Consider the following 24604-nt stretch of genomic DNA (forward strand, 5'->3'; position numbering starts at 1 on the left):
GTTCGCTGCGCCAACTAGTGGTGGGGTATCTGAAGCTGGCTCGTAACCCGAATTTTAGCTCGCAACTCAAAGCAAAAAATCGGCCGAGAGACAGTTTGTATCTCGAAAAACTCGTTAGTCGGGACACTCGTAAGTCGGGACACTCGTAAGTCGGGACACTCGTAAGTCAAGGCCCCACTGTATATGTTTAGAGAACAGAGAAATCCTTATCACAATAAGTTTAGAACACAGTGCATATTTATAGTTCACATTAGCATATGAAGGGAATTGTGGAATCCCCACCTCTACACCTCTTTAATTTTGCTAAGGGAAGACTACTCTCTACTCCCATCTCATTGCCCTTAAGACCTGTTTAGAAAGTACTGCTTTTTCTGGGCTCTAATCTTTCAGAATTTAGCCTTTTAGTTGTTACTGCCAATTAAAGTCTTTGTGATTGCTTGCATTTGTAGTAAAATATCTGTGGGAGTTACTTAAAGGGGAAGAAATTTGCCAGTCTATTTCAATAGGAAAATCCCATCTCTAGGGTTTGTGAATATCCATGAGCAAACTTCTTTCCTATTTTGGATTTCTATATGAATATCAAACTTGTTGGTTGTTTGGATTATTGAAGTAGGAATAGATAAATTGTTGTATGACTTAGTTGTTCGTGGCTTTGGAAGGGACAAAAAGATGTTTAAAACAAAATTAAATACTTTTTTAAAGAAAAATTTTAAATAAAAGTACCCTTGGACATACATGTTTATTAGCTCAGCCATTTTTATTACCTGTTTCTCTGCTGAGAGGAGAGGACAATATATATATTCCAGGAGTTGAAATGTATCTATAAAACTTGGAGGAGCCCAGCCAATATGGTTCAGTAGGTAAGTGTTGATCCATGAACCAGGAGGTCATGGTTCAATTCCTGGTCAGGGTACATGCCCACCCAGGTTGTGGGCTCAATCCCTAGTAGGGGGGTTGCTGATCAATGATTCTCTCTCATCTTTGATGTTCCTATCTCTTCCTCTCCCTTCCTTTCTGAAATCAATAAAAAAAATTTTTTTAAAAGTGTTCTGTATTAAAAAATAACTTACAGGAAGTTGTGAATCGGCATGGAAGGCTTTCTAGATATTCTAATTTGTAAGCACTTTGAAGATGAAGTGTTCATTTTTATATTGCTAATGGGCAAATATTGTTTTGTAGATGACAGTAATTTGTGTTTTAATTTAAGGCAAGAAGGATTTTGTATTCAGTTACAAAGTGCCTCATTGTGTTTGACATTGTTAATCACCTGGGATTGGCTATTAAATGTTATTGTGGATCTAGGAAGTTGTTATAGTTGCCTCCTGATTTATCTGCCCTCCTTGCTTCCCAGCACTGCTTTCTTTTCCCGAGCTCACAGGGGCTTTGGCTATGGATTGTAGTCTTGCTTACCATAGCATAGGGCTGCTAGCTTAAGTAAGAGTCAGGATTCTCTTAGTGCAAAAGGGACACAAAGCCAAGGCCCTGATCTCTTTGGATAAATTATTTGTGGGTTTTGATATGCCAGTGATATATAAATAGATTTTGTTATGTCTTTGTGGATGACATTGGTGGAGCACCTCTAACTTTGATTTGACGTTTTCTAGCCTACTCTATTATATTATTCTCCTCATTGTCTTTTTAAAAATATTTTTTTATTGATTTCAGAGAGGGAGAGATAGAAACATCAATGATGAGAGAGAATCATTTGATGGGCTGCCTCATGCATGCCCCCCAGCCATGTTCCCTTGATCGGAATCAAACTCAGGATCTTTCAGTCCACAGGCCGACACGCTCTATCCACTGAGCCAAACCAGCTGGGCTCCTCATTGTTTTAATCTCTTCCTTCACACACTGTTAAAGCCATTTGAAATAGTCTCTTGAGGCTTAAGGATGAAGAGTACTTGAAGAATTATGAACAGTGATTCCTCACCTAATTAAAGAGACCTGAATTTATAATCTAACCTAATCCTGAACCTGTAACTAAAGTTAATCACTGCATGTACGAAAGTATGTTGTTGGATCACAACAAATGTCTTTGTCCACATAAAGTTTTATTGGAGCACAGCTACACTTGTCTGTGGCTTCTTTCATGCTTTACAGCAGAATTGAGTAGTTGCAATAGAGGCCTTATGGCCTGCAAAGCCTAAAATATTTACTACCTGATCCTTTACAGTAAAAGTTTGCCAAACTCTGCTCTAGAGTAAATGCAGAATCCATTCACTTCTCACTTCTTGTACTGCTACCATCAGTTCAAACTCTTTGACTATTAGACCATTGTTATTGCCTCCTAATTATCTCCTAGCTTTTGTCCTTTCTTTACCATACTTCCTAGCTTTACTTCCTATTATTCTCCCCTTCCCTACTGTCCACCAGCCACATTGACTTTCATATTGTTCCTAGGTACATCCCTGCCTCAGGGCATTTTGAATTTACTGTTCTCTCTATTGGAACATTCCCCATCCCACCCCCACCCCCATAGTATCTATTGAGTATCTGCTATGTACCAGATACTATGCTGTCCTCAACTCTTCCATACTATATGTAGCTCACATTCGTGTGTGTGTGTGTGTGTGTGTGTGTGTAGACAGTGAAAAAAATTAACAAACATAAAAAAATGAAAGATATGAGATATGTGATTTGGAAAAAATAGAGTATGCTAAGAGAGGCCTCATGGACAAAATGACATGTATGCAGAGAGCTGGGGTGGTGGTTGTGGTGTTGTCTCTAAAGTAAATATTTGCATGGCTTATTTACCTCACTTTCTTCCCTGTATAAAATTGCAGTCTTTCCACCACACCTGGGAGTTATTTTCATTTCTTGTGTTATTTTTGCATATGATACTTACTGCCATCTGACGTACTCTATATTTTTATTTTTGTTTGTCTCCTATTAGAATGTAAGGTCCAAGATGGCTTTCTTTTGATGCCTGCTGTTTTCCTTAGTGTTTGGCACATAGTGGGTATTCAATATGTATGAAATGAATCAATCAAGGTGTCCAGACCAAATGGGTACTTGTCTATAGTTAGGAAGATAGCCATTAAGAAAAACTGATATTGGGAAGTGATTGAGTGGGAGAGAAAAAAACATAGGCCGTACTCAGTGATACATTTAGATAATCAGTGACACAGATAACCAGCTTTTAAAAATACATATATTTTTATTGATTTCAGAGGGGAAGGGAGATGGAAAGAGAGATAGAAAGATCAGTGATGAAAGAGAATCATTGGTTGGTTGGCTCCTGCACGCCCCACAATGGGGATCGAGCTCACAACCTGGGCATTATGGCCTGACCGGGAATCAAACTGTGACCTCCTGATTCATAGGTCAGCACTCAATCACTGAGCCATGCCAGTGGGGCAGATATCCAACTTCTTTTTTTTTAAAATTGTTTTATAGCTTAAAGTATTACAAAGAGTATTACATATGCCTCCTTTCCCCCCCCCCCCTCCCGCCCTTGACAATCCCCTGGCCTCCCCTACCCCCCAGTGTCTTATATCCATTGGTTATGCTTATATGCATGCATACAAGTCCTTCAGTTGATCTCTTACCCCCCCGCCTCTTGCCCCCCAACCCTCCCCAGCCTTCCCACTGTAGTTTGACAGTTCGTTCGAGGCAGCTCTGCCTCTGTATCTATTTTTGTTCATAAGTTTATAATGGTCTTTATTATCCATAAATGAGTGAGATCATGTGGTATTTTTCCTTCATTGACTGGCTTATTTCACTTAGCATAATGCTCTCCAGTTCCATCCATGCTGTTGCAAATGGTAAGAGTTCCTTCTTTTTTACAGCAGCATAGTATTCCATCGTGTAGATGTACCACAGTTTTCTAATCCATTCATCTACTGATGGGCACTTAGGCTGTTTCCAGATCTTAGCTATGGTGAATTGTGCTGCTATGAACATATGGGTGCACATATCCTTTCTGATTGGTGTTTCTGGTTTCTTGGGATATATTCCTAGAAGTGGGATCACAGGGTCAAATGGGAGTTCCATTTTTAACTTTTTGAGGAAACGCCATACTGTTCTCCACAGTGGCTGCACCAGTCTGCATTTCCACCAGCAGTGCACGAGTGTTCCTTTTTCTCCACATCCTCTCCAGCACTTGTCGTTTGTTGATTTGTTGATGATAGCCATTCTGACAGGTGTGAGATGGTACCTCATTGTTTTGATTTGCATCTCTCGGATGATTAGTGACTTTGAGCATATTTTCATATGTCTCTTGGCTTTCTGAGTGTCCTCTTTTGAAAGGTGTCTATTTAGGTCCTTTGCCCATTTTTTGATTGGATTGTTTATCTTCCTTTTTTTTAAGTTGTATGAGTTCCCTATAAATGTTGGAGATTAAACCCTTATCGGTGATAACATTGGCAAATATGTTCTCCCATGCAGTGGGCTTTCTTGTTGTTTTGTTGATGGTTTCTTTTGCTGTGCAGAAGCTTTTTATTTTGATGTAGTCCCATTTGTTTATTTTCTCTTTAGTTTCCAATGCCCTAGGAGCTGTATCAGTGAAGAAATTGCTTCAGCATATGTCTGAGATTTTGTTGCCTTTGGACTCTTCTAGTATTTTTATGGTTTCCCGTCATATATTTAAGTCCTTTATCCATTTTGAGTTTATTTTTGTGTATGGTGTAAGTTGGTGGTCTAGTTTCATTTTCTTGCATGTATCTGTCCAATTTTCCCAACACCATTTATTGAAGAGACTATCTTGACTCCATTGTATGTTCTTGCCTCCTTTGTCAAATATTAATTGAGCATATTGGTTTGGGCCGATTTCTGGGCTCTCTATTCTATTCCATTGATCTATATGTCTGTTCTTGTGCCAGTACCAGGCAGTTTTGAGAACAGTGGGTTTGTAATACAGCTTGATATCTGGTATTGAGATCCCACCTACTTTGTTCTTTCTCAGGATCGCTGCAGCTATTCGGGGTCTTTTTTTATTCCAGATGAATTTTTGGAGAGTTTGTTCTAGGTCTGTGAAATATGCCGTTGGTATTTTAATGGGAAGTGCGTTGAATTTATAGATTGCTTTGGGTAGTATGGACATTTTAATGATGTTGATTCTACCAATCCAAGAACATGGTATGTTCTTCCATCTGTTTATGTCTTCTTCTCTCTCTTTTTTCAACGTCCTGTAGTTTTCTGAGTAGAGGTCTTTTACCTCTTTAGTTAAGTTTATTCCTAGGTAGCTTAATTTTTTTGGTGCGATGGTAAATGGGATTGCTTTTTTAGTCTCTCTTTCTGTAAGTTCACTATTGGTGTATAGAAATGCCATAGATTTCTTGGCGTTAATTTTGTATCCTGCTAGATTGCCGAATTCATTTATTAAGTCTAATAGTTTTTTGATGGAGTCTTTAGGGTTTTTTATGTATAATATCATGTCATCTGCAAATAAGGACAGTTTTACTTCTTCTTTTCCAATTTGTATGCCTTTTATTTCTTCTTCTTGTCTAATTGCAATGGCTAATACTTCCAGTACTATGTCGAACAGGAGTGGTGAGAGTGGGCATCCCTGTCTTGTTCCTGTTCTTAGGGGAAATGGTGTTAATTTTTGTCCGTTGAGTATGATGTTGGCTGTGGGTTTGTCATATATGGCTTTTATTATGTTGAGGTATGATCCTTCTATTCCCACCTTGCTGAGAGTTTTTATCAAAGAATGCCCATAAGGGAGTCTACCCAAATGTTCATCATTCTTCTCTTTCCCAATTCAAAATATACTCAGAGCAGGGGCCAGCAAACTAGACCCAGCCTGTGGGCAAGGTCCTAGATGTATTTTTACATGGACTTCAGCGAGTTTTATGTTAAGAGTTAAAACACAGCAAAACAGATAATATGCTGTAGATGATATGGACCTTATGTGGTCTGTAAAAACAGTTTGCCAACCTCTGACTTACAGACACCTTCCTGATTGCTTCCAGGGTAGAAAGATACTCACTCCTCTATTGTGGTCTTCATAAATAATAGAAGTTAAGAATTGGAACACATAATTGATCTCACTTAGAGGTTGTATTGAGACTTAGAAAGTTATATTAATTAGGGGTGCGGGGAGGAGTGTCACACAGCTTTATAGGTATAGATCCTGAGTCTCTAGTCTATGTTGTTTTTTTTAATGTACCTTTTTTTAAGTATCAGTGAGGAGTGCTATTCCCTCTTCTGTGATAATGGTAGGCAAAAAATCTTCTCTAAGCCTTAATTTTTATCACCTGTAAAACTGAAAAAATGGATAGTAGTATAGGGTTTTTATAATGATTAAATGAAATCATGCACATAAGGTACTAGTATATAGTTTAACAGATCATAATTATATTTTGTCACAGTGCAGTTAATAGGTTTCTGGTGTCTAGGAATCATTCCCCTTCTCCTCACACACGTAGGGGATAGGGTCATGGAAGGAATGTGTTTGTCTTTAGAGCTTTCATACCTCTTGTGTGGGGATCTAACTATTTCAGTAACATTGTATTTTTGATTTGTTTGGGCTTAACCAACTTTTAGAATGTTGTTAAATGGAACATTTTGTTGCAAGTTTTAAACAACTGATTTACAGACTTTTGAACAAAATTGGGTTGCAGATTTAAGATTAGTTTCTAAACTTAGGCAGAAGAGATTTTTGGTCATTTTGTTTTATGCATTTTTAGTGACCAAGTTTTTGGGGGAGCTGAAAGGGAAAGATTGAGGAAAGGGAGAGAAGGAAATGGAGTACCTATGGGAATTCATTGTAATATTACAGGCCAGTATTATTTCTAGTGCATATTGACAAAAATGCTGGGAGGTTATTAAATTGTTCAGAATATCATTTATTCATGGATTAGTGCTGCTTCAAACTTTCCTGGTCTGTAAAGGGTAAGTATATTATGAGATTGGGAATACCATCACACTGTTCAGCTATCTTCCACCCTCTGTTTAGATAAAATCCTATATAATAAAAGGCTAATATGCAAATCAACTGAATGACAGAACCACCCTTCACTCTGATGTGCACTGACCAGCAGGGGGCAGACACTCAATGCAGGAACTGCCCCCTGGTAGTCAGTGCACTCACTCCCACAGGGGGAGCGCTGCTCAGCCAGAAGCCGGGCTCATAGCTGGCAAGTGCAGCGGCGGTGGCAGGAGCCTCTCCCGCCTCCACGGCAGCGCTAAGGATGTCCAACTGACCGACTTGGCCTGCTCCCGTGGGGCCAAAGCCATCAGTTGGACATCCCCCGAGGGCTCCCAGACTGTGAGAGGGCACAGGCTGGGCTGAGGGACTGCCCCCCCCCCCCAGTGTACGAATTTTGTGAACCAGGCCTCTAGTAGGGTTAATAAATTAATCAAGGATGGTTTTTGAATGAAAGTTACAAAAGGACTCATAACCTTGGTTAAGATGGATCAAGGAATCACATATCTGGTGTTTGAGTGTTTATTGAATAAAGGAGTGATTGTACATGAGTGCATATGAGCATTCAGAAAAACAGTAAATGGCATAGCTACTCCCCTTTGCAACACTGCATATTTATAAATTTATATACAACAATGGATTCTTTTTAGTGTATAGTTTTATGAGTTTTGACAAGTTCAAAGGGTTGTGCAGCCACCACCACAATGAAGATACAGAAGAATTCCAGTATCCCCTCTTATAAACTTCCCTCATGCTACCCTCTGACTCCCCCCTGAACTGGCAAACTACCGAGCTGTCATTCTCCCTATAGTCATGCATTTTCCAGATTATCATATAAATAAATCATATATAGCCTTTTGAGTCTGGTTTCTTTCATTTAACATAATGCATTTGAGATTCATTCATGTTGTGTGTATCAATATTTTGTTCCTTTTAATTGCTGAGTAGTATTCCATTGTATATGTGCACCACATAGTTCATTTCTTTCTCTATTGAAGGGTATTGTGTTGGTTTCAGCTTTTGGCAATTATGAATAAGGCTGCTATAAACATTTATATGCAGGGTTTTGTGTGAACATAGATATCTTAGTTTTCTGTGTAACACATTGCAAAACTGGGTACCTCAAAAACAACATAAATTTATTCTCTTACCTGTCTGGAGGTCAGAGGTCTGAAATCAGTATCAAGGGCCAAAATCAAGGTGTTGGCAGGGGCACACCCCCTTTACAGCCTCTTTTAGCTTCTGTTGGTTCCTGGCATTTCTTGCCTTGTTGCTGTATCTGCTTCCTTATTTACATCATCTGTATTTCAAATTCTCTTCTCTCTCTCTCTCATACTTGTGATAGTATTTAATGCACAGCTAGTAATCCAGGGTAATCTCTAACCTCAAAATCCTTAATTTATCACATCTGCAAAGACCCTTTTCCAAATAAGTTAACATTTACGGGGTCCAAGGATTAGGACCCTATATCTTTGGAGCCATTATTCAGACTACTACAATAGGTTTTCATTTCAGTTGGGTAAACACCTAGGAAGGGGATTACTGGGTTGTATGGTAAGTGTATGTTTAACTTTATGAGAAACTACCAAACGGTTTGCATAGTGGCTGTTCTGTTTTGCATTCTTACCAGCCATACATGAGAGTTTCATTTGTTCTACATCCTTACTAGCATTTGAAATTGTCATTTAAAAAAGTTATTCTAATAGGTATATAGTGGTATTTAATTGTGAATTAATTGGCATTTCCTTAATGATTAGTTATGTTGAACACCTTTTCATATGCTTATTATAACTTCTTTGGTGAAGTGTCATTTCGTTTATTTTTCTATTTTTTAAATTGGGTTATTTTCTCTTTTGTGTTTGTTCTTTTTTTTTTTTTTTTAACAACACAAAAACCTGTTCTCCTCAAAGTTAGTTCTGGACCCTAAGCTTCTTACATTTCCTAGAACTAAATAAATTAGTTCTTTTCTGGCTCCTAATAAATTTACTCAGTAACGGAAATATAAATTAGCATGTATGAGTATATTAAGTCTGGGTTTGTAAGTGACTGAAACACTTGAGTAAAAAGAGTGTTTTATTAGTAGCTATGATCAAACTTCAAGGAAGGGTATGAATGGAGTTGGCTTTAGGGACAACTGCTCCAAGGATTATATTATTGCTTGGTTTCTCTATTTTCATCTCTGCTTCTTTCAATTAGTAACACTGTCTCTCCTGTCTCAGACAGGTTTTCTTCAAATGGTTGGGAACATGGTTGCAGGTGTTTTAGGATCTAGATCCTTCCATCCTTGTGACCTAGAAGAAAAAAGGGATCGATCTTCTTTTCAAACTTTGTTCAGAAAACTTCTGGGATTTTCAGCCTGACTTACTTGAACATCTTAACTCAAAAAATGTGAACAAAACAAACTCTTGATTCCTCCTCCCTCTTTTCCCCCCATGCCTTCTCCTCTGTGTGTGTTTTAAATTTCTTCATATCAGTAAATCCAACACTCATAGTCAGAAAACCAGGAGTCCTTGATCCCTTCCTTGATTTCCTTTCAGGAATAGCCCTTTGTTTCATATCCAGACCATCAGTCTTGCTTACTGTTTTGTAACCACACTGCTCATCTTCTCTCAGTTTCTTTTTAAAAATACGTTTTTATAATTTTAGAAAGAGAAAGGGAGAGAAACATTGATTGGCTCCTCCTGCACGCCCCCTACTGGGGATTGAGCCTGCAACCCTGGCATGTGCCCTGACTGGGAATCAACCAGCGACCGCTTCAGTGCATGGGATGATGTTCAAGCAACTGAGTCACACCAGCAAGGGACTCTCTTAGTTTCTTAATACACCAAGCTCTTTTCTTGAGATCTTTGCACAGCTTTTCCTTCTGCATGCAGTGATTTACCCCTCTAGGGGTAAAGCTTCTCATTAGATCTCTGCTTAAATGTCACTGCCTCAGAGAGGTTCTCTTTCTAAAGCATGAAGCTCCTCCTTCATTCCTGTCTTTTTCCAAGCTTCTTATTTGCTTCATAGTACCACTTCTTACAGTTGAGAGTCATTTTATCCATCTCTTTATTTGGGTTTTGTCTTTTTACCACTAGACTATGCAAATTACTTGGATTTAGGGGCATTATCTTGTTTAACTTTGTATTTCCAGTTCTTGTACAGTCTGGGGCATTTGTTAGTCATGTAAAGGTTTTTGAAAGAATGAATCAGAATGCATTTTTACAATTGGCACAACCTGGGTATAGTGCCCTTGTGAGATGGTAGTTGGTAGATAAAAACATAATAGCCACTGCAATAGGCTCCAAGTGAACCTACATTAAGATACTACACTTAATGCTTTTTTTAGAATTTTGAAGATAATAGTAATTAAGTCTGGTACTAATCATTGTATTTATTAATATTTTTATTTGAATAGAAATCTCTAAGGATATCTGTAGGCATAGGTCTAAACTAAACTTAAAATTTTTATTTAATACAATAGCCACTAGCCGTGACCGGTCTGGCTCAGTTCTATGAGCATTGTCCCATGCACCAAAAGGTTACCGGTTCGATTTCTGGTTGGGGTACATGCTGGGTTGTGGGCTCAATCCCCAGTAGGGGGCATGCAGGAGGCAGTTAATCGATGTTTCTCTGGCACATCTAAGTTTCTCTCTTTCCCTTCCTCTCTCTTTAAAAACCAATAAAACATTTGAAAAAGCAATAGCCACTAGAGTCTGATTAGCATTCTTTTCTCTAGCTACTTAGTGCAGTAGACTGAATGACATGTTATGGGCCAACCAGATGTTGTAAAGCATCAGTAATAATATTCATTTTCATGTTTTTCTGTTATGCTTATCCTCAGGGGGCTCCTGTTTAGGTTCTTGTATTGTCCCTTTCTAATCCTTTACTTTTGACTGTTCACATATTTGCTGCTCTCTTAACCTTCTGTAAAGAGATTCAAGACAGAGGGCTCTGGAGTCAAGAATGTTTGGACATGTAGTAGAGCATAGAGTTGATAATCCTGGCTGGGACTGACTGCTGAGTTAGTGAAGGTTAGGGTGAGTATATAATTTGTCATTCAAACCAGGTCATTTTTGAGATGAAATGGAGTGCCAGGAAAATGGGTTTAAACCTGGACTATCTCATAAATCACAGTACTGGGGGGATGTAGATTATAATCAGTTGTTGTAGTATGGGGTGCTCTGAGCCTGAGGGCTTTAAATTGTGAAGAGAGATGCCTAAAAGTGGTAGGAAGAAGCCAGGTAGAGCTCTGGGTTGTGTGTGGACTGAACATAAATAGTGAGCCAAGAGTTTTGTAGAACTGTCCTAATTAGTAAACACTAGAGGCCCGGTGCACAAAATTTGTGCATGGGTAGGGTCCCTAGGCCTGGCTGGCGATCAGGGCCAATCTGGGGGGTGACCAGTGGGGCAATTGGGAGGTCCCCTGCTGGCACCTGCCTTGGCCGGCCTGGCTCCACCCGCTCCGGCGGGGTGATCGGGGGCCAGTACCGGCCCGCTCACCGGCTACCCTCATCCCCCGATCACCCCGCCGCTGCCGGTCGCCTCCCTCTGAGGGAAGGTGACTGGTGGATTATCTGGGGGGGGGGCATAGCGCTGGCCCGCTCACTGGCCAGCCTCAACCCCTGCCTCCGCTGCCGGTTGCCTCCCTCTGTGGGGCAACTGGCGGGGCGATTGTGGGGCTCCTACTGGCATCTGCCTTGGCTTGCTGGGGCCTGTGGGCTGGGGGCAGCTCCTGCGTTGAGCATCAGCCCTCTGGTGGTCAGCGTGCGTCATAGCATTCAGTCGATTTGCATATTAGACTTTTATTATCTACTAGAGGCCCGGTGCACAAAAATTTGCGCACTCGGTGGGGGGGGCGGTGTCCCTCACTCCGGCCTGTGCCCTCTCGCAGTCTGGGACCCCTTGGGGGATAACCACCTGCTGGCTTAGGCCCACTCCCTTGGGGATTGGGCCTAAGCTGGCAGTCAGACATCCCTCTGGCAGCCCGGCAGCCCTCGGGGGATGCCCACTTGCCAGCGGGGAGAAGGCCTAAGCTGCAGTCAGACATCCTTAGCGCTGCTGAGGAGGCAGGAGAGGCTCCCACCACCACCACTGTACTGGCAGCCATCAGCCTGGCTTGTGGCTGAGCAGAGCTCCCCCTGTGTCCCCCTGTGGGAGTGCCCTGACCACCAGAGGGCAGCTCCTGCATTGAGCGTCTGCCCCCTGGTGGTCAGTGTGTGTCATAGTGACCAGTCATTCCCAGTCATGCTGCTGTTAGGGTCAATTTGCATATTACCCTTTTATTATATAGGATACATATAAAAGGCTAATATGCAAAGTGTCCCCACAGGAGTTCCGCCAGGAGACCGGGAGTTCTATCGCTTGCTATGATGTGCGCTGACCACCAGGGGGTGGCGCGAAACAAAGGAAGGCCCCAGCCGGCAGCTGGCAGCTGGAGAAGTGAGGCCCTGGCTGGTAGCTGGAAGGAAGGCCCTGCTGGCAGCCAGAAGGCCTCGATCAGCCCTGATCGCTGGGCAGACCTAGGGACCCTACCCGTGCATGAATTTCATGCATCGAGCCTCTAGTATAGGATAATTGCCTAACAGATAAGGTTGAAATCCTAGAATCTGAACCTAATTCTCTTTTATTTTCCCGTAGAAAGGTACTACTGTGCTTTGCTATACTGTTCACTCAAAGAATACATGGGTTGTCTGATCTGTAAGCTTCTGGCCTACTTTTAATAAAAAGTTACTGAGAGTGTTTTGCACTGTTGAAGAATTTTCTCAGATTAAGTTCACACTCTCTTGCCACTTTGTCCTATAGATAGTTGTAGTACACATTTGTGAGTAGTTTGGAAAGATGGGCTTTAAGATACTTTTTTAAGGGGTGTGAGGTGGAATGAGGAGCACACAGCAGGGAGTGGAAGGCAATTTAGAGGTGGGTGCTAGTAATAATAGCATTTGCTATAATTATTTTTATTATACATTAGAGGCCTGGTGCGTGAAATTCATGCACTGGGTGGGGGGTGGGGGGTCCTCTCAGCCCGGCCTGCGCTCTCTTGCAGTCCGGGACCATTTGCTCCTTACTGCCCACCTGTTTGCTGCTCCTTACTGGTGCTGTGGAGGCGGAAGAGGCTCCTGCCATCGCCGCTGCGCTTGCCAGCTGTGAGCCCGGCTTCTGGCTGAGCGGGCTCCCCTTGTAGGAGCGCACTGACCACCAGGGGGAAGCTCCTGCGTTGAGCATCTGCCCCCTGGTGGTCAGTGCACATCATAGCGACCTGTCATTCTGGTCGTTCTGCCATAATGGTTGCTTAGGCTTTTATTATATAGACTAGAGGCCTGTTGCATGAAGAGATTTGCAATCACTGGCCTAAGCCATCAGTCGGACATCCCCTGAGGGCTCCCAGACTGCGAGAGGGTGCAGCCTGGGCTGAGGGACCACCCCCCCGAGTGCACAAATTTTTTGCACCGGACTTCTAGTAGCATTATAATTGAGATTAATACCTATGACAGTATGCAGTAAAACTGATTCTATGAAGATAAACTTATCACTCCAGTATTGGGTTTTTAATTTTTGTTAGGTAAATATGTACTTTTAAAAAAATTAAGACGTTTGTTCTTTGGACAAAGGATGCAACTAATATTGAATGTTTTGTGGAAAAATGTAAAAGACATTATTAAAAGCTTTGTGAAGAATGTAAAATACACACACAGTCATCTTAGGGCGACCTCATGTTATCTTTTCCATGAAGATACTTTTGTTATGCATTTTCTTTAAAAAAATTTTTTGCTCCCTTGTTAGGTTATATGGACCTAGAATATACATTATATAATTGTTCAGTGAGAATCATGGTTACTGTGACATTTCCTGAAATGATAGCATTAAAAATAGTTTTCTGAAATTTTATTTTTATATAAAGCAATTTTTTTGAGAGAGAGAGAAACATCGATTTGTTGTTCCACCTATTTATGCATTCATTGGTTGATTCTTGTATGTGCCCTCACCAGGGATCAAACCTGCAACCTTGGTGTATTGGGACAACACTCTAACCAACAGAGCTACCCAGCCAGAGCCACCTTTTTATGTTTTAATTCAGAGTACTTTATCTTTTCCATTTTATTTTATTTAATCACGTCAGACAGGTCTAGTTACTGTTATCTTCATGTTATGGAGGAAGAAAGAGAACCAGTAACTAGCTGTATTTTCAGCAACCAACCCTGAGAGAATTATACTAAAGATGAAGGATGTGAGGCACTTGGTAACTAGCCTTGCAAAGGGTACTGCACATAATACACTGTAGAGTTTATATTAAAAACTAGAGGCCCGGTGCACGAAATTCGTGCAGGGGATGTGTGTGTCCCTCAGCCCAACCTGCACTCTCTCCAATCTGGGACCCCTTGAGGGATGCCCAATGGCATCCCCTCGAGGGATCCTGGTGGGATCGGGCCTAAACGGGCAGTCGGACATCCCTCTCACAATCCAGGACTGTTGGCTCCCAACTGCTCGCCTGCATGCCTGCCTGATTGCCGCTAACCGCTTCTTCCAGCCAGCCTGATCACCCCCTAACCACTCCCCTGCCAGCCTGATCGACGCCTAACTGTTCTCCTGCCGGCCTGGTTACCTCTAACTGCCCTCTCCTGCCGGCCTGGTCGCCCCCAACTGCCCTCCCCTGCTGGCCATCTTGTGGTGTCCATTTTGTGTCCTCATGGGGGCGGCCATCTTGTGTGTTGGAGTGATGGTCAATTTGCATATTACCACTTTATTATATAGGATTGTTTTTCTAGGTAAAAAGTTGCTATATAGACATTGCTGTATTCACTTTTTATATTGCTTTATTCTATAACTTTAAAACTATTCATCAGTTTTTAAATTTTTCCCTCCATACAGACTTTCTAGAATTGTACCAATATAGTTGCTGTTAACCACATGCAGCTATTTAAATTAAAATTAAAATGGTAGCCATATTTCAAGTACCTAGTAGCCTCAGTGGTAACTGTATTAGCACAGATGCAGAAAATTTTCATCATCACAGAAAGTTCTATTAAACAGCATTGTTTTTAAGAACAGTATTAGAGAAAATACCACTTGAGAACAGGTTTTGTTTTTGTTATTTGGCTTTAGGGTTTTGAAGTTAGAAATGTTAACTTTAGATTATCTTAATGAGAGGAGCTTTGTGATTTACTCCTATTGATCAAGCTTGTCATGTTCACACTTAGCTTAATCTTTTATTAAGTCTGGCTGGCTACGTACAAATCAATCATACTAGACTGAGGGATATTTTGGGCTAAGTCATAAAAAATTTACAAATGTGTGTTTTATGTTGTTAATGCTTAATATAATTTAAGCTTTAATGCTTAATATCTTTTTCCTTATCCATAGAATGAGGGCAATGATTACATGGAATTTGAATTAATTGATTGGGGTTATGAAGTTAAAAAATTAAAATCCTAGTGAACCTCCTAGTCCCAGCAGAAATCTTTGCTGTTTTGAAGTTGTTTCAACTTCAACTCTCCTTTATTTTCTAAGCCCTTAAAGTTTAGTGTCTCATTAAGCATAGTTTACATACTTGTTGAGTAACTACTCTGGACTAGTCACTGTCTTACATGATTTGTTAATTCATTTATGATTACCCATTATGATGACCTATAACTAAATTATGAGCTCCTTGAAAGTAGGAAATCCTGTTTTGTATTTAAAATACCTATAATTTTAGAAATTAAGAACTGAAAGAGACTTTGAGATAGTCATGTCAAATATTTTTATTTTATAAATAAAGAATCATGACAGATGAAGTTACTTGCCCATACTTGGAGAACCAGGGCTAGAGAACTTGGATATCCTTCTATCAAGCTATCTCCTTACCTGATTAATTGTTAAATTTAATCTGAAGGAAGTCATAAGCACTAGTTTTGGTTGAAGCTACTCTATTTTGTATGTATAAACTGTGTCAGTGTAGAGCAAAGTTATAACTCTGATATTTCCTGTTTGTTTCTTATGACACATTCTTAGGGTCAGAGTATATGCAGTTTTTGGAGATACAGCATTTTTATCTTGAGAAAGCTTTTTGGTTTTAGATTGGAATAGGGTGACTGGTTTCTCAGGTTAAATAATTGCTCAGTTATTTTTATGTGTTACCTTTGGTAGTAATAACTTATACAATGAATTATGGGGTTAGAGTGTCCATTTATAGAACCTAATAGTCCTGTTTTTATGAGCTATTTTTGACCTCTACTTTTATATTCTCGTTACAGTTTTGGTTTCAGTATTACTATTGTGTACACACACACTTATAGGAGTGCTAAGAATAGTAAACATTCCTATGTACAAGCAAGATGACACTGAACTGTTTCTTAAAGTACCTTTTTATTCACTATAGTTATTGGCAAAGTGTACATTAGGTATTTACGGGTATAAGGTGATTGTTATTTGATAGGATACTTTTGCTTCTCAGAAATAATATTGGTTTATTTCTGTGGTAGCATATGCTGTAGTTGGCATGGACTAGACCAGCTCAGGCTTTTTTGTGGAATAGTAGTTGTTTCCCCATAAGATTAGGAAACATCCTTCCTTTTCTCCCATTTGCCCAAGAATTGAAATAGATTTCAGAAGGGAATCTTTGCTTGTGAATCAAGACTTTAATTATAGGCTTTCTTCTTTCCAAAGGCACTTCCCTTTTTTGCAGTTGTTCTTATGTGTGCGTGCGTGCATTTATGTGCGTGTGCAGGTGTGTGGTTGCTTGCAGCATTTGGATCTGTGCAGTACATTGGCTTTGTATAGTAACAGCATAAGCTGAGGGGCTGGCAGCCTGTAAAACAGTTTTTTTCCTCTTCCCCCTCCTCTCAACCTCGCTCTCTCCCCAGATCTGGTGACATTACATAGATAAATGTGCAGCTAGGAAAACATCAGAAGGAATTGAATGCCTGCCAAAATTTGCAGCATGAAACCAAGCTGGCTGCTTCAGCCTAGCTTTCCTGATCTCTCATTGTGTGTTGCACTTGTCAGGGCTTTCCTTCTTGAGTATTACGTCACTATGTTCTCCACTCTCATTACACTATCTTTTCTTTTGAAAAGCTACTGTCTTCAGGCTTTACACTTGTTAAACACCCAAGGCTTTATTTTTACTGTTACGGAGGTAATATTGAAGATGAAATATATTTAAGTTTGAAAGAATTTTTTTTGTAAATCCTCACCTGAGGATATGATTTTCATTGATGAGAGGTAGAGAAACATCAGTGTGAGAAACAGCAGATTGGTTGCCTCTTACAAGGGCCCTGACTGACTGGGAATCGAACCCAAGACCCTTCGCTACATGGATGATGCTCCAACGATTGCGCCACATTGACCAGGGCAAAAATTTTAATTTGATGTAATATCCACTGAAGGTGTATGTGCGTGTGTGCATGTCCACATGGGTGTTCTGGGCAGTATCAGGTTAGTGTAGAGCAGATAAGGTACTGGTAACTACTTAAAATTATTACATTGCTTTTTAAAAAAATCTTTCTATTCTTCAGGAAGAGGGACAATTTCTCAGAGGACTTTGAAGACAACTTAGAGAAGTACTGATTTTTAATTGTTGATCAGCATTGCAGATAGACATTTCTAGGATAGAATTGATTATTTTCATGTTTGTTTGTTTTTTTTAAATAATACTGTTAGGCTTTTCATAGGTTAGTAGTCCCAGTGCACAGGACTTGGTATTATATGGTTCATTAGGCTCTTGTTGTGGCTGGCCTTTGACATTTTTATTAACCCAGTAGAATTGGAAGATCATGTGATGTTGGAGTAGGAGAATTTATCTTGGTGACTTTAGGATGCTGATTCCATTGTAGGTATAATTTTGCCAACCTAAGAATCCAGGAAAGAATTGCCAGAGAAGGAATGAAAGAAAAGATTTTATATGAAAGTACCTACCTTGATCCTGAAAGAAAACAAACCAATGGCAACAGCAGCAATTGAGCAGAGTCTCGAGCATAGAAACCCAAATACAACTCCCTGAAGCCAGTGTGAACAAAGTTGAGATCAACTGTGTAAAACATTGCATGTACCATAAGAAGGCTTTTAATCAAGTAAATAAAGTATGTGTAAATTGCAAATTTTTTTTTTTATTTCATTGAGTGATTAAGTTGAAGCTGTTTTGAGTATTGGTCTTACAGTCAGAATATCTGACTTTGAATAACTTTAATCACTTTGTTAGTCATATATAGTCTTTCACAAGGATTTTTATCTTTAGTAAAATGAATACATAATGGTTTTTATTTATATTTATTTATTATATTTATTTTTTTGTTAATCCTCACCCAAGGATAGTTTTCCCATTGATGTTTGAGAGGGAGGAAGGGAGGGGGAAGAGAGACAGAGAGAGAGAGAGAGAGAGATAAGGGGAGGGGGGAACATCGATGTGAGGCATCCTGACTGGGGCCGGGGATTGACCCTGCAACCCAGGCACATACCCTTGATCAGGATTCCAACCCGAGACCCTTCAGTGGGTGGGTCGACACTCTAACCACTGAGCAACACCGACTAGGACTATAATCTACTTATTTAAAAACCCTGGGTGTAACATCACAACCTGAAGCACGACCAACCAGAAGGAAGTCAGTCCTGCAGGGGTTGTCTTGGAAACGGCTGCACCCTCCCTCGAGCTGTTTCCCCAAGCTGTTTCCAGTAAGGGCGAGGTTTGAGGCAGGAACCCGCCCTTGGAGTGTGGAGGCATGTCTTTATAAAGTGTGCCGCACCAGCAGGGCCAAGGGTGAACCTGAGTGGGGGCGGCTGAAAGGCTTAGAAAAGACAGACAAGAGAATGAAAGCTGGGTTTCGGTGGGACGCTGCTTCTCTGAGAGACAGCGACCATGCCCACAGCCGTGTCTTTATTTTATAGCAGATGCCACGAGGCAAAGTAAGGACATGACCAAGATATTTACAACATTCTCCTGGGTTTCAATCCTATTCAACTACATGCACCTGAACTCTATCAAGCCTACATCACTCAGGCACGTGGAGCCATGTGTTTGGACCATAGGTTCAAGCTTACAACTATAGCTGTTGGCTATAATTGTGCTGGGAGGGCCCTGCCCTCCAAGTTGGGACTTGCATGTGGCAATGAGAGGACTGTGCCCTCTCATAAGTCCAAGGCTTGAACCTGTCCAAAACACTGTAGCAGCTCCCCACAATAATGTTTTAATACATTATATTAGAGGTTGTGGTGGTACTGTTTTACCCACAGCGTCTACAGGAATTGCTGCAAATTTACTTCTCGGTGGAAAAACCTTTCATTCCCAATATAAATGACCAATTTCATTAAATGAAACTTCAATTTCTAGACTCGATATAAACAGTGAAGTTGCTAAAACTATTAAAAAGCCCAACTTCTCATTATTGATGAATGCATCATAGCATCCAGTCATGCTATAAACGCCATAGACAGATTACTAAGAGAAATTATGAATTTGAATGTTGTATTTGGTGGGAAAGTTCTTGGAGGGGATTTTCAACAATGTCTCAGTATTGTACTGCATGCTATGGGATCGGCCATAGTACAAACGAGTTTAAAGTACTGCAGTGTTTGGGGATGTTTCAGAAAGTTGTCTCTTACAACAAATATGAGATCAGAGGACTCTGCTTATAGTGAATAGTTAGTAAAACTTGGAGATGGCAAACTTGATAGCAGTTTTCATTTAGGAATGTATATTATTGAAATCCCCTGTGAAATGATTTGTAATGGATCTATTATTGAAGCTACCTTTGGAAATAGTATATCTATAGCTAATATTAAAAATATATCTAAACATACAATTCTTTGTCCAAAAAAATGAGCATGTTCAAAAATTAAATGAAGAGATGTCTGGGTACTCTGTGGCCTAGTGGAGGTGACATAAAATTAATAATCAACAGTTTGCATTTTAGCAATAATAAAATCATGTGATTTTGAAAAAAAAAAAAAAAATTAAATGAAGACATTTTGGATATACTTGATGGAGATTTTCACACATATTTGAGTGATGATTCCATTGATTCAACAGATGATGCTGAAAAGGAAAATTTTGCCATCGAATTTCTTAATAGTATTCTTCGGGAATGCTGTGTCATAAATTAAAATTGAAAGTGGTGCAATCATCATGCTATTGAGAAATCTTAATAGTAAATGGGGTCTTTGTAATGGTACCAGATTTATTATCAAAAGATTATGACCTAACATTATTGAAGCTGAAGTAGTAACAGGATCTGCAGAGGGAGAGGTTGTTCTGATTCCAAGAATTGATTTGTCCCCGTCTGACACTGGCCTCCCATTTAAATTAATTCGACGGCAGTTTCCCGTGATGCCAGCATTTGCGATGATTATTAATAAATCACAAGGACAAACTCTAAACAGAGTAGGAATATTCCTACCTGAACCGGTTTTCGCACATGGTCAGTTATATGTTGCTTTCTCTCGAGTTTGAAGAGCATGTGACATTACAGTTAAAGTTCTAAATACTTCATCACAAGGGAAATTAGTCAAGCACTCTGAAAGTGTTTTCACTTTTAATGTGGTGTACAGGGAGATATTAGAATAAGTTGAATCACTTTATCAGTCATTATTTGTATCACTGTTGTTTTCATATCATGTTTTTGTCATTTTTATATCATGCCTCTGTTGCTGTTATATCCTTTTGTTGCTGTTTATTAATACATTTATATATTATTTTCATCTACATTTTACTAATTTCCTTTCATCTTCACACTTCTATTATAGAGAAAGGGCAAATAGCAATATTAAAATATTTCTGCTAATTAATTCCCTTTTAATGTGCACGAATTTTGTGCACCGGGCTACTAGTGTTTTTATAAAGATCCCTTCCAGTTTCGAACATCATACCTTCTATTAGATATGTGTTAGTTATTATTTTGGTAGGTCTTGAGGAAAATGATGCTGTTTGCCACTTTGTTCAAGTGTTACTTTAAACCAGCAGTTCTCAGCCTGTGGGTCGCGATCCCTTTGGGGGTCGAACAACCCTTTCACAGGGGTCGCCTAAGACCATCGGAAAACACATATATAATTACATATTGTTTTTGAGATGAGTCACTATGCTTTAATTATGTTCAATTTGTAACAATGAAAATATATCCTGCATATCAGATATTTACATTATGATTCATAACAGCAGCAAAATTACAGTTATGAAGTAGCAACAAAAATAATTTTATGGTTGGGGGTCACCACAACATGAGGAACTGTATTAAAGGGTCACGGCATTAGGAAGGTTGAGAAGCACTGCTTTAAACCATGGGCAGAATAATGCCCACAATTACAATCTCTTAAAAAAGTAATGAAGCCCTGACTGGTTTGGCTCAGTGGATAGAGTGTCAGCCTGCGGACTGAAGGGTTCCAGGTTCGATTCCAGTCAAGGGCATGTACCTTGGTTGCGGGCGCATCCCCAGTGGGGAGTGTGCAGGAGGCAGCTGATCGATGTTTCTCTTTCATCGATGTTTCTAACACTCTATCCCTCTCCCTTCCTCTCTGTAAAAAATCAATAAAATATATTTAAAAATAAAAGTAATGAACATGAAAGTCTTGTTGAATATCTTGCTCCTTCAGAACCATCACTTTATATACAAAGTGGGGCCAAAGTAGGTTTACAGTTGTTCATATGGAAAATAAAACACTAATTAATAAATAATAATACAAGAATAAACTTTCCCGTACTCACAACTGTAAACCTACTTTGGCCCCACCTGGTATTTTTAGCATAGAAAAGATTATTTTTCTAATGCTCTTGTACTCAAGTACCACAAAAAATTGTTTTAAGTGGGTAATGTGCAGTGTGGTAAATATGTGTGTACAAAACAACGGTATGAATCTAAATGCAATAATGTAAATATCATATATAGAAAATCTATTAGTCTACAGAAAATTTTAATCACCTTGCTTTTTATTTTGGATGTTAAAACAAAAACTTACCCTGACTTGAACGTGACATTTGGCCCAGCCGGTATGGCTCAGTGTTTGAGCGTCGACCTATGAACCAGGAGGTCACTGTTCAATTCCTGGTCAGGGCATATGCCCAGGTGTGGTCTCGATCCCCAGTGTGGGGCATGCAGGAGGTAGCCGATCAGTGATTCTCTCTCATCATTGATGTTTCTCTCTCTCCTTCTGCCCTCCTCTTTGAAATCAATAAAAATATATTTTAAAAAAGAAAGAAAAGTGTCAGTTGGTCACTTAACCAAAATAAGCTTTGAAGAATAGTTTTGAAAAGAGATATAGGAAATAGCATTTATAGGTGCCTCTTTTGAGTTACCATCCCATAACTTTATCCCATCATATCTTCACGAGAACTTGGAAAGTAGGTATGTTGTACTGTTTCACATCAAAGAGGTTCAGTAATTTGGCCAAAGTGATGCCATAAGTGGCAGAATCCAGTTTCTTAAACTCTGCTGAGCTGAGACAGGGATACAAAGGACTCTTTGAGGGTTGGGGTAAATAACTAAGGAAAGAGCATGAAGTATGATCTCTGAAGACAAGTGAGTAGGTTGGGAGTAGAGGAAGATGGTGTGAGAAAAGCAGTTTGGTAAATGGTGGAGGGAATTGAAGAATAGCCTATAGGAGTTGGCAGTTGGTATATGTTGTGTAAGTTTTGAGTCAGGCAAGTAACTGGATAAAAGAACATAATATTTTAGGGGTATTAATCCGATAGGAATGTATAGAAAAAATAATTAGAGACTGGAGAAGATTGCATGTGGTAATAGGGGAGAGCCATCTATGTATATAAAAGCGTAATATGCTAAGTGGGCAACCGATCAGTCCACCATTCGGTTGACCGCTTGACCAGTTGCTATGATGCGCACTGACCACCAGGGGGCAGACTCTCCGACCGGCAGGTTAGCTTGCTGCTGGGGTCCATTCTATCGGGACTGGGCAAGATGGGCCAGACATGGCCTGGAGCCAACCTCCTGTGGTCCCTCCCTGGCCTCTAAAATATTTCTCGTAATTAATTTTCTTTCAGTGTGCATAAATTTGTGCACTGGGCCTCTAGTAAGTATATAAAAGAAAGGAAAGGACCACAAGTGAAAAAAGAGACAGTAATAACTTGGCAGTATCATAATTAGATGAATGAAGAAAATTGTATGTCACTGATAAACAGAAAGTGGAGCTTTCAAATAACTGATGAATATGTGAAAGAAAGTTAACTGTGCAGTCTTAGTATAGAATTTAAATTCAGCTAATGTGCATACTATCATTTTTGATGTCACCTCTGATTAGGAAATAGAAAATTGTTATAGTATCTTGACAGATGATTGCTTTTTCATCTAAATTTATAGTAATCTATATGCATAGTAAAAATGTAAATTGAAATTGATCATTACTGATCTAATTATAACATTAACTTACTTTCACCAATAATCTTGTTATTGTATCTAATTGTAGAAGTCATTGAATGAACTCATCATAATAAAATTGAATTCAATTTAGTAATCCTATTAAGGCTTTGTAATGGCTAATGGGTTTTGTTGGAACTGATTAAAATTATACAAGGTTACCTTATTGTAGATTATAAATAATGGAAAATGAATTATTTTCCAGGCAATTCATGTTGTTTTATTATTATATATCTTATAATTGTATACTTTTGAGGAAAAGATTATTCTAAAAATGTATTTAGTAAGGAGCCATAGATTGCTTGATAGTATATGGAAGCCGACGAATTTAAGGAGATTAAATCCTACCCAACTACACTTCCCCTGAAGATCATTGAACTTTGGAGGAGAGGCTTTAAGCCAGTTACTAATAAACCTATTTGAAGCTAAGCATGATTTTGTTGTATATTAATTTCAATATATGTGCAAGACATATGAAGTGAAATTAAGAGGTCTAGGGTGATTTCTGATTCTCTAGTGCTGTCTTTCTTGAAAAGATAAAGAAGAGTTGAATTCTAAATTGTCGGAAAGGATTTGAGAGGAGCATGAGTTCACTCAAGGCCATTAATAGTGAAGGAATGAAAAACTGGGTAAAACTGAGAGGAGGGTTTGCCTGACTTGAAGAGAACAGTGTATTTTGTTACCTTTCTCAACCAAAGTATTAGTTTCCTAAAGTGAACTCTGTGTGCCAGTTTGTTTCCCTTATAATATTAGAAGTAACCTAATGGTGCAAATATTCTCTCAAAAGGCTTACTTTTGAGTTTTTGGGTAAGTGGATAATGGGAATAGTATTTGTTTTCTAATTATTTTGTGTAGATTTTTTTCATATTTACTGACATTTATAAATGCTTTGAAAATGTGAGTACTTATTTTTAATTTTTGTTATATTACAGTGCTTACCAAACAGTAATATTTGCCAGACTTTTTATGCTTTGGATAGTATTTTGAAAATCTAGCAATATTTGTTTTCCCCATGTTCAGTCACTGAGCACCATTTTGGTTTCCTTCACTATGCCATGACTAAGAATACTTCAGTTTTCCATTTTACTAAGCTAAGACTTACCTCTTTATCCTTTTTGTTATTTATTCTACATAATAAAGCCATTCTTTTAGCTTTTTAATATATATTTTAGTACTTTAGCAGTAGGTATTATCAACTAATAAATGATATCTCAGCTGAAAAGTATTTGTTTCAAGTTGAAGAAAGTTAATTTGCAGTTAAATTTAACTGCAAGGTTTTGTTATCCTGCCCCTTATTATGTAAAAATATATTAAAAATATATTTTTATTGATTTCAGAGAGGAAGGAAAAGGGAGAGAGAAGTAGAAACATCAGTGATGAGAGAGAATCATTGATTGCTGCTTTCTGTACCCACCCCCCCAAA

At 39.2% G+C, this 24604-nt stretch overlaps 1 protein-coding gene across 2 annotated transcripts in view; it reads left to right on the top strand.

The window, feature by feature from the left end:
• The window catches only part of KAT6A (lysine acetyltransferase 6A), a 123887-nt gene that overhangs the window by 32047 nt on the left and 67236 nt on the right, over positions 1–24604 (top strand). The window lies entirely within an intron of this gene.

The sequence above is a fragment of the Myotis lucifugus genome, unplaced genomic scaffold (assembly GCF_000147115.1).
Source record: "Myotis lucifugus unplaced genomic scaffold, Myoluc2.0 scaffold_194, whole genome shotgun sequence".
NCBI classification, from domain to species: domain Eukaryota; kingdom Metazoa; phylum Chordata; class Mammalia; order Chiroptera; family Vespertilionidae; genus Myotis; species Myotis lucifugus.